At 38.1% G+C, this 9,733-nt stretch overlaps 1 long non-coding RNA gene across 4 annotated transcripts; it reads right to left on the bottom strand.

Moving 5' to 3' along the window:
• Positions 1–814: 814 nt before the first annotated feature.
• LOC140006023 (uncharacterized) lies at positions 815–9,059 on the bottom strand. 4 transcript variants are annotated; one of them, XR_011813574.1, is made up of 3 exons: positions 8,235–9,059; positions 1,472–6,393; positions 815–1,392 (listed from the first exon to the last, which is right to left on the bottom strand). It is a non-coding gene; the product is annotated as an uncharacterized lncRNA (long non-coding RNA). The 4 variants fall into 4 exon arrangements; XR_011813576.1 differs by having other exon boundaries at positions 1,472–4,988; positions 6,190–9,053; XR_011813575.1 differs by having other exon boundaries at positions 8,246–9,053.
• Positions 9,060–9,733: the final 674 nt, after the last annotated feature.

The raw sequence follows: 9,733 nt of genomic DNA, 5'->3' as shown, positions 1-9,733 counted from the left end.
AATGAGTTCGGTATATGGAAAGGAGGGTTTGAGGTGAATTTGGGAGTAGCTTCAAATATAGCTGCGGAGCTATGGGGAATCATACATGGACTACAGTTGACCTGGGAAGATGGACATAAGAGAGTGATTGTAGAGACAGATTCAAAAGCTGCGATTTTGCTTCTAGACAAGCCACCTCACTTGTGCCCTTACTCTAACCTGCTAAAACAAATTGATCAGTGGAGACACAAGGAATGGAAGGTAAGGATATCACATATTTGGCGAGAAGGAAACAATAGTGCGGATTGTTTAGCTAAAGATAGCCTCAAGAAGGAGTTAGGGTTGTATCGTTTACAGAGCCCACCGAATATAGTTCAGAGATGGATGAACTTGGATATTGTAGGAGTAACCACCCCCCATTTAGTATTTATGTATTGAGCTGCTTAGCTCTCCTTGATAACCAAAAAAAAAAATTAACTGTACTATAACCAAAAGATAAACATTACAAAAGAATATGAACAAATCCAAGAGAAACTAAGATAGAAAATAATGAAAGAAAAAATTTTAATCAACCATTAAGTAGTTTGCCTAATTGAAAAGGCAATTTAAGAATAAATTTAAAAGTTAAACAAGTTTTGTTCGACAATATACATGTGAAATGCACGTGCTCTTTCCTAGTTGATTATAATTCATGAGTTGGCTAGTATTATTTTAACGAAGCCTTCCTCACATTTGGTTCATTGGATTCATGCCTATTGATACAGATAAAAAGGATGTTCTTTTTCTGTAAAGATAGTGAGACAAATTTGTCAAATATGAAACATGAATGATTAAATTAAGACTGACAAATTTTGTTCTTTGCTTGTTATATATAGGTAAAATTTGTAGACAAAAGTTACAAGATGGTATGGAATTATTGAAAGAGTTAAAAATTTTCTTCTCCTTGCTGGTTTTGAATATTACTTCAACTTGAAAAGTAACTATGAAACGAAAGCACCCAACTTCTCGATTCAGATGATTCTTTCACCATGACCTCCTCAGCCTAGCTAGCTAGGTGGCTCTTTATTTGGCTGCAGCCTGGTGTTGGAGTTTTACTAGTGTATAATAGGCCTATTTTCTCCTTTTGCAAGCAATTGATCATCAGAACCCTCTCTGGCAATTTTGTTTGCCTTTTGAATTGTAGATAGTCTATGAGCCACAATCACACAATCCTGCCAGTCATGGTCTTGTCAAGGGCATCTAGTACAAGATTTTCTGATTTAACATCCAATGCACTTGTTGCCTCATGTAACAGGAAAATCTTGGCCTTTTCAACATTGCACGAGCAATAGCTATCCTTTGCTTTTGTCCTGATGATATTGATAACTGCACTCCTCTTTCTCCACAGGATGTTTGATAATCATCTGCATTGAACTGTTAATTGAAATCAGTAAGCATAAAAAATAGTAAGAAATAGATTGATCAAATGATAAATGGTATCATATAAACCAACCTTACGAATTCATGGGCATTTACAAGAGTTGCAGCCTCAGCAACCTCAGCTTCAGTCGCACCTTCTGCTCCATAAGCGATGTTTTCATGGATAGTTCCTGCAAAAAGGCAAGGGTCCTAACCAACCAAGGCAATCTGTGACCTCAAGGCTCTCAGATTATATGACTTATATCAATTCCATCTATTTCAACTGACCCCTTTGCAGGGTCATAGAATCTTTCAATCATTCTGATAATGGTTGATTTTCTGGAGCCACTTTGACCGACCAAAGCAACCACTTCCCCTGCTTCAATTGTTAAACTCAGATTGTTTAAGACCATCTGCTTTGGCCTTGTTGAATAGAAGAAATCCACGTCTTTTAGTTCTATTCTTCCATGTAATTTGAAAGGATAATGGCATATGGATCCTCAAGTTCCATCTTGGTCAGCCTTTTCAAAATCATGAAGAATGACTTCAGTGCATCTGTTCCTTTTGATAGATCCATTGTCATGCTTCCAGCCTCTGCTATAACTTTTCCCGCTCACATCATGATGAAATATGCTGCCAAAAAAAAAACTTGAACGATATCTTTTCACGGTTAATGAGTTTGCCTACATCCCAGAAAAGTAATGCCACATTTGTTGATACAAGAAACACTGAGGTGAATAGTCCTAGACCAGCATACTAATATTGTTTGCGACTCTCTTTCTTGGGGCCTGATAGGATGTTAATTGTTAGTAATTTTATTGTTAATTCTCCTCTTTATCCTTGCCAAATATTGCTTTAATTGTCAATATATATTTATATTTGGCATTTGGATATAATTTCAGAAAGTGGAGCAGAAAAGTGCTAAAAAAGGGAACCTTCTTGAGAAAATTTCTCCACACTTGAAAGCTTCTAAAAGCTTTACACAATTGGTCCAGTGAAGACCAACGTCCATTCCTTTGCTGATGAAGAAGAATTGAATTTCATATCTCAATTCAGCGGGGACCACGTATGGATTGATTTAGAAAGTTTGTCCTGCTTTTGGAAGATATATTCATTGGCCATGATGGACATGTGATAATTGGATGTAACTTTCCAATTGCTTCCTACGTAGCTAGTCCCTTAAGAGACTAGTGCTCCAATAAAATAAGAAGGCACGAGATTAGTGGGTTCATGGAAAAAAAGCTATGAAGACTAAATGCTTGCATTTATATTAGACTAGTTTTCTCTCCAAGGGGGGAAATCGGACGAGTGCAGAAGACATTAGACTAGTTTTTAATTTTCTCTCCAAAGAAGCTCCGTAGGAGAATAGGTAGTCTTTTATGTAAGAAGGAACTTGTTCCTTCTTTTGTTGTGTGATATGTAATTTTTCTTCAAAGAGTCTACGGAGATTCAAAGTTTTATTCTAAATTATTAGCGAGTGTTTATGTCTTTGAATTCAATTAAATTGCGTGGAGATTTTCTTATGAGGAGTGGCTAATTTTCTCCTCTAGTCAAGGATCAACACGAAGACGCTGTCCCAAATATCTGTGAGATCTAATTAATTTTCATGTGTTTCTTAATTTATTAATATTTGCATGTTTTCTATTTGAATTTTCATGGGATTATTTTGTTAATTGGTTATCAAGGGCCCGATGTGCAATTTGATTTTTTAATCTCTTGTCAATTTAATCAATTAAATCTGTAATTGTTTAATTGGTTAATATTAGTGGCAACTAGTGTTTTTTTACACTAGGGGAACATGCAATCTGATTTAAATAACCCTCGTAGCGTGTTATTAATTTGGGTTAGGCTTTTCTAGTTTTTAATGCAATTAGAAAATTAATTCATACGGTCGTACCTAGGAGTATTTCCTGATTAAGGGTAATCAACGGTCGTACCTTAGTTATCAATAAATTAAGGAAAAACTGGTCGTTAGACCTTTTCGGCGACTATAACTAACCTATTAATTAAATTAAGTGAACCTCTGTGCATCAATGATCGGATGAATGGACTGTGTCTGCGTAGTTGTATCCTTGGTTAGAATTTATTTATTATTTATTTAATTGTCATTTACATTCGTATTAATTATTTATTTATTTTTGGTTAAATTATTTAATTATTTTTAGTTTTAATCTGATAAAAATCCCCCGTGTCCCGAACTTGAAAAGAATCAAATTTTTTTTCCAATTCCTATGGATTCGACCCTGCTCACTACTATTTCTGTGTATAGTAGTGAGTAGGGTCGAATCCACAGGGATTGGAAAAAAAATTCGATTCTTTTCAAATTCGGGACACGGGGGATTTTTATCAGATTAAAACTAAAATTAATTAAACAATTTAACCAAAAATAAATAATTAATTAATACGAATGTAAATGGCAATTAAATAAATAATAAATAAATTTTAGCCAAGGATACAACTACGCAGACACAGTCCATTCATCCGATCATTGATGCACAGGGGTTCACTTAATTTAATTAATAGGTTAGTTATAGTCGCCGAAAAACTCTAACGACCAACTTTTCCTTAATTTATTGATAACCAAGGTACGACCATTGATTATCCCTAATCAGGAAATACTCAAAAGGCACGACCGTAGGAATTAATTTTCTAATTGCATTAAAAACTAGAAAAGCCTAATCCAAATTAATAACACGCTACGATGGTTATTTAAATCAGATTGCATGTTCCCCTAGTGTAAGAAAACACTAGTTGCCACTAATATTAACCAATTAAACAATTACTGATTTAATTGATTAAATTGACAAGAGATTAAAAAATCAAATTGCACATCGAGCCCTTGATATCCAATTAACAAAATAATCCCATGAAAATTTAAATAGAAAACATGCAAATATTAATAAATTAAGAAACACATGAAAATTAATTAGATCTTACAGATATTTGGGACTGCGTCTTCGCGTTGATCCTTGACTAGAGGAGAAAATTAGCCACGCCTCATAAGAAAATCTTCACGCAATTTAATTGAATTCAAAGACATAAACACTCGCTAATAATTTAGAATAAAACTTCGAATCTCCGTAGACTCTTTGAAGAAAAATTACATACCACACAACAAAAGAAAACTAAAGACTACCTATTCTCCTACGGAGCTTCTTTGGAGAGAAAACTAAACTAGTCTAAACTAGTCTAATGTCTTCTGCACTCGTCCAATTTCCCCCCTTGGAGAGAAAACTAGTCTAATATAAATGCAAGCATTTAGTCTTCATAGCTTTTTTTCCATGAGCCCACTAATCTCGTGCCTTCTTATTTTATTGGAGCACTAGTCTCTTAAGGGACTAGCTACGTAGGAAGCAATTGGAAAGTTACATCCAATTATCACATGTCCATCATGGCCAATGAATATATCTTCCAAAAGCAGGACAAACTTTCTAAATCAATCCATACGTGGTCCCCGCTGAATTGAGATATGAAATTCAATTCTTCTTCATCAGCAAAGGAATGGACGTTGGTCTTCACTGGACCAATTGTGTAAAGCTTTTAGAAGCTTTCAAGTGTGGAGAAATTTTCTCAAGAAGGTTCCCTTTTTTAGCACTTTTCTGCTCCACTTTCTGAAATTATATCCAAATGCCAAATATAAATATATATTGACAATTAAAGCAATATTTGGCAAGGATAAAGAGGAGAATTAACAATAAAATTACTAATAATTAACACCCTATCAATCCCCCCTACACTTAAATCATGCTTGTCCTCAAGCATGAGAACAACTAAATTCAACAATGGCTAACTCTCATTTCATTTATTGCCAAGCTGCGTTTATCCCAAAATCAAGTTTTAGTAGCTAAGTGTCAAGACATATTTCTCCCGGTTAGCTCCTGAAATCATAAACTCGTCCAATTCATGGCTAACTCATCTAGGAAATCAAAATATTAAACTAGCAAAAGTTAGCAATTGGGTCAACTGACAACCAAAATCTCAACATTGAAGAACAAGGATCGGCAGGCCAACATGATCATAAGCTTACACATTTTTTTTTCTTTTTTTTTTTGAGAAATCTTTTATTTTTATTTATTTATTTATTTTCGATAAATGCTCAGTCCCAAGCTATTCAAGTCTTTTGACGTGAACTCTGACATTTTTAGATGAAAGAGCCCAGTTACTCAACTTTTCACAGTTTCAGGACTAACTACTCATAGATATCGCCACTTTTTGACGCGAAAGTCGACACTTGTGGTGAAAACTCCCAGTTACTGGGTGACGACACTAGCGGAGTAGAGTCCTTTATTAATCACAATTAAAGCACCAAAATATCAGATAATTAAAGATCATAGCCTACGTCATCTCCTAACATGGAGAACTGAGATCAACAATCGCCCAATTCACACAATAATTGCTAGTAAAATATTTATATTGCCTAAACAAGTTAACCACAATTTGCACCAAGTCATTAAACTCATGATATTCACCAAGATAACATGCTTTTACTTACCACCTAAACTAAATTCATAAAATAAATCACAACTAGCAATAGAAGAGTGAGTTGCCATATTTGTTCATCAAGACAACAGTAAGATAAGCAGCAAATTAAAGAAACACCAGTCAAATTCAAATCTCCCCCCACACTTAAAGCACACATTGCCCTCAATGTGACAATTAAACAGTAAAAATAAGAAAAAGGGCAACGAAACTCCCCTTAAGTCGTCAAAACAGCGGTGGGTTAGGTGCAAATTGAGGTTCAACACCCACATGGTGCATAAACGCTGCCAAATTCTGCGCCATATTATGCACATTCGCATCAATATTGGTTACCTGAGCCTCCAGTTTCTGAACTCGCATCTGGAGTTGGTGCCAGTCATCAGCCCTTGGGGTTGGAGGAGGTGGAGCGGAGGTCGAAGGGCCGGGGTCACCGATAGCAGTGGAGGAACGGGCACAAGATGAACGAGGGGGAATACAAGACGGTCCCGGTGGTGGAACCTCCCACCCGTTGTCACCCTCCCTAGCCAAGCCCATTTTCTGTAAACAAGGGATGTCTAAGGGCTCCATTTGACATGCTACATGCAAATCATGGTTAGAGAGATCAAGCACATGCAAATTAATAGCCAAGTGGGTAATGTATGATCCAAGAATCAAGGGGCGCTTCTTTTTAGTCAAAACAGACTTGAATTGAGAAGCTAGCCAGCACCCCAAATTAACTTTTATATTATTATGCATGCACCAAATAAAGAAAAACTCTGACTTAGACAAAATGTCCGAGCTATCTCGCCTGCCTGAGAAACTATAAGCCAAGAAACGCTAGATGTATCGAGAAGCCGGGTCCTTGAGATAAGAGCTCTTGGACTTCCTAGGGTCGTAAGGATCACGATCCACGGACATCTCTTTCCAAAAATAGCTATAGCGGGAGAAGAAGGGCTCTACGTAGTCACAAGCACTCTCGGCATACTCACGAGAGTTGGCGTAGGCCCTATCAATAAAATCAAAGATTAGATTGAAATCAGTAATGGAGTGGTGGAATTCTTGACCCATTAATCGAAAATGAATGACATTGGGGGTAGAGACTATGTATCCAATGGAAATGTTAAACTCAAATGTGGTATAGAACTCCCTAACCAACTCAATAAATGCCGGACAGTCAACAATATATGTGTAGGGATGCCACCCGATTGCATTAATCAAGCGGTCAAAGTCAACTAGTATATTCAAAAGACTTAAGGTGGCGGCGTCCTGATAGCAGCAAGGAATAATTCGCCGTTCGCAACAAATAGCATATCGCTGTTTGTCGGCGGCTCTGGTGAAGTTCAAATTACCACCAAAATGTGAAGGATCAGAAATATGGACGCTTCTCTGTCTCCCAAGGCGAGCCCTCCGTCCAGAGGAAGAAGGGTTGTGCGAGGGGTCAGAGGCGGGAATGGTGGGTTGGGGTGTTTGAGATGTCCTAGGTGTTCTAGACTTAGAGGAAAACCGTGGCTTCACCATGGGTGGTAGTTATCACTCCAACCAATCAGGAAACTAAAGCGACCAACAGATGCAGAAACAGCACTCCAGATGAATGAACAACAGCCTCCAAGCAACAAACAAATGCCCAATAAATGTAGCTAATGTCAACAATGCAAGGAACCCTGGCACAGCAAGTAGATTGAACCAACAAGAAAATGACATCGATGGCCTCCAACAATCACAGAGAATAACAAATATTTTTTTTTTTATTGCTCACCCCAAAAGCTCAACAACTGTCACCAATTGGACAGTCAAATATAGGACTCAACCTACTAAAATTAGCAAGTGACTTAAGAAATCAGATGTTGGGAATCAACAGTAGTTCAGAAATTGGTGAACAACTTAATCAAAAGGGAATTAGCTTTCAAACCATCAGCCAACCAAATAGAACCAACAATTGTAGCCACAATACGTACACCAGTACCACTGGTGCACTTCACAGGTAATGAAGCAACATAGACGCCCACCTCAATCAAGAAAATGGAAACGTGAGGCACTCAAGGTTTAGACAAAAGCCTCGACAAAGCAACAATTACAAACAATAAGCAATGGCGGTCCAAATGTTAGTTAAATGCAGAAAATACAACCCAAAATAGCAGCAAGTGCTCCAATGAGCTTAGTAATTGAAATCACAAAACCGAATGCTTCCCAAACAAGGTACCTAGAGTCAACCAACGGCAATAGTAATTTAACAAACCAACCCAGAAAATTACTCAACTAAAAGTGCAATAAGGGTATCAAGCAGACGAAACCCAACCCACTGGTTCCAGTACACAAATGCAATCAAACAATTTTACCCAACAAATTCACAATCATCTAAATCCCATCAATATCAAGAAATTGAAATAAAATTAAGAGACCATAAATTTACCCAACTACCGACGGCGGCGGCTATGGGTGTCACTCGATGGTCGCGCGAGTTGTGGCGTGAGCAGCTTGCGAGGGAGATGATGGAGGTCGCTGGCTTGTGTGGTGCGCGCAGGTGGAGGCGCGCTAGCTAGCATGAGCTAGCTCAAGCTGGCAGACGGTGGAGCTGGTGGTGTCGAGATGACTTGGGTGTCGGACAGCGGAGCTTGCGAAGTGGAAGAGAGAGCGGCACTTGGGTGAGCTGGTGACAGCAGCAGGAGGTCGACGCAAGCTGGTAGTGCGACGCGTGCGAGCAACGAGGAGATGGCGTTAAGCTGGATTGCTGTGGGCTTCAGGCGGCAGTCGGCGGCAGTCGGCGGCAGCTATGGACAGGGAGGAGGAGCTGCGCACAGCTCTGGGGTGGCGGCGCTGGCAGCAGCAGCAGAGGTGGACGCGGACTGGTGGTGGCTTGCGCAGGTCGACGAGCTAGGTGGGGAAACGGAGATGAGCTAGCTCAAGGAGGGTGAAGAGCTGGTGGCGTGGCGTGGCTGGGCTGAACTGAGGCTGCGGCGACGGCAGACGCTTGGGTTGGCTGTCGATGGCGAGCTGGTAGCTGCGGGAGCTCAGGAGGAGCTGCGGTGAGCTGGGTTGGCGGCGATGGAAGTCGGGGGAGGAGCTGGTGACTCGCGCAGGTGGAGGTCGCACAAGGAGGAGAGAGCAAGGCGGAGTGCGCGAGGAAGAAGAAGAGGCGGGCAGCGGGGAAGAAGAAGAAAGGAAAGAAAGAAAAGAAAAAGAAGAAAAGAGAAAAAAAAATAGTTTTTTGGTCTTACATTTTTTTTTTAATTCAGAAATTGAATTGCTGAAAAACTAAACCGAATGTTAAGAAGGGAAGTAATTGTATTTTGATTTTTTTTTTATGTTTATGATTTTTTTTTAATGCAAAAATTTGAATATTTTTTTTAAAAGAAAAACATAATTGAAGGCTAAAAAAAAAAGAAAATAATTTTATTATATATATATATATTTTTTAACAATGTTATTTTATATATATATACATATATATATATATATTTAGAAGACATTAGACTAGTTTTTAGTTTTCTCTCCAAAGAAGCTCCGTAGGAGAATAGGTAGTCTTTTATGTAAGAAGGAACTTGTTCCTTCTTTTGTTGTGTGGTATGTAATTTTTCTTCAAAGAGTCTACGGAGATTCAAAGTTTTATTCTAAATTATTAGTGAGTGTTTATGTCTTTGAATTCAATTAAATTGCATGGAGATTTTCTTATGAGGCATGACTAATTTTCTCCTCTAGTCAAGGATCAACGCGAAGACGCAGTCCCAAATATCTGTGAGATCTAATTAATTTTCATGTGTTTCTTAATTTATTAATATTTGCATGTTTTCTATTTGAATTTTTATGGGATTATTTTGTTAATTGGATATCAAGGGCCCGATGTGCAATTTAATTTTTTAATCTCTTGTCAATTTAATCAATTAAATCCGTAATTGTTTAA

The sequence above is a fragment of the Coffea arabica genome, chromosome 4e (genome assembly GCF_036785885.1).
Source record: "Coffea arabica cultivar ET-39 chromosome 4e, Coffea Arabica ET-39 HiFi, whole genome shotgun sequence".
NCBI lineage: Eukaryota > Viridiplantae > Streptophyta > Magnoliopsida > Gentianales > Rubiaceae > Coffea > Coffea arabica.
The sequence above is the reverse complement of the archived record's forward strand: the minus strand, read 5'-3'. Positions and strand labels throughout refer to the sequence as shown.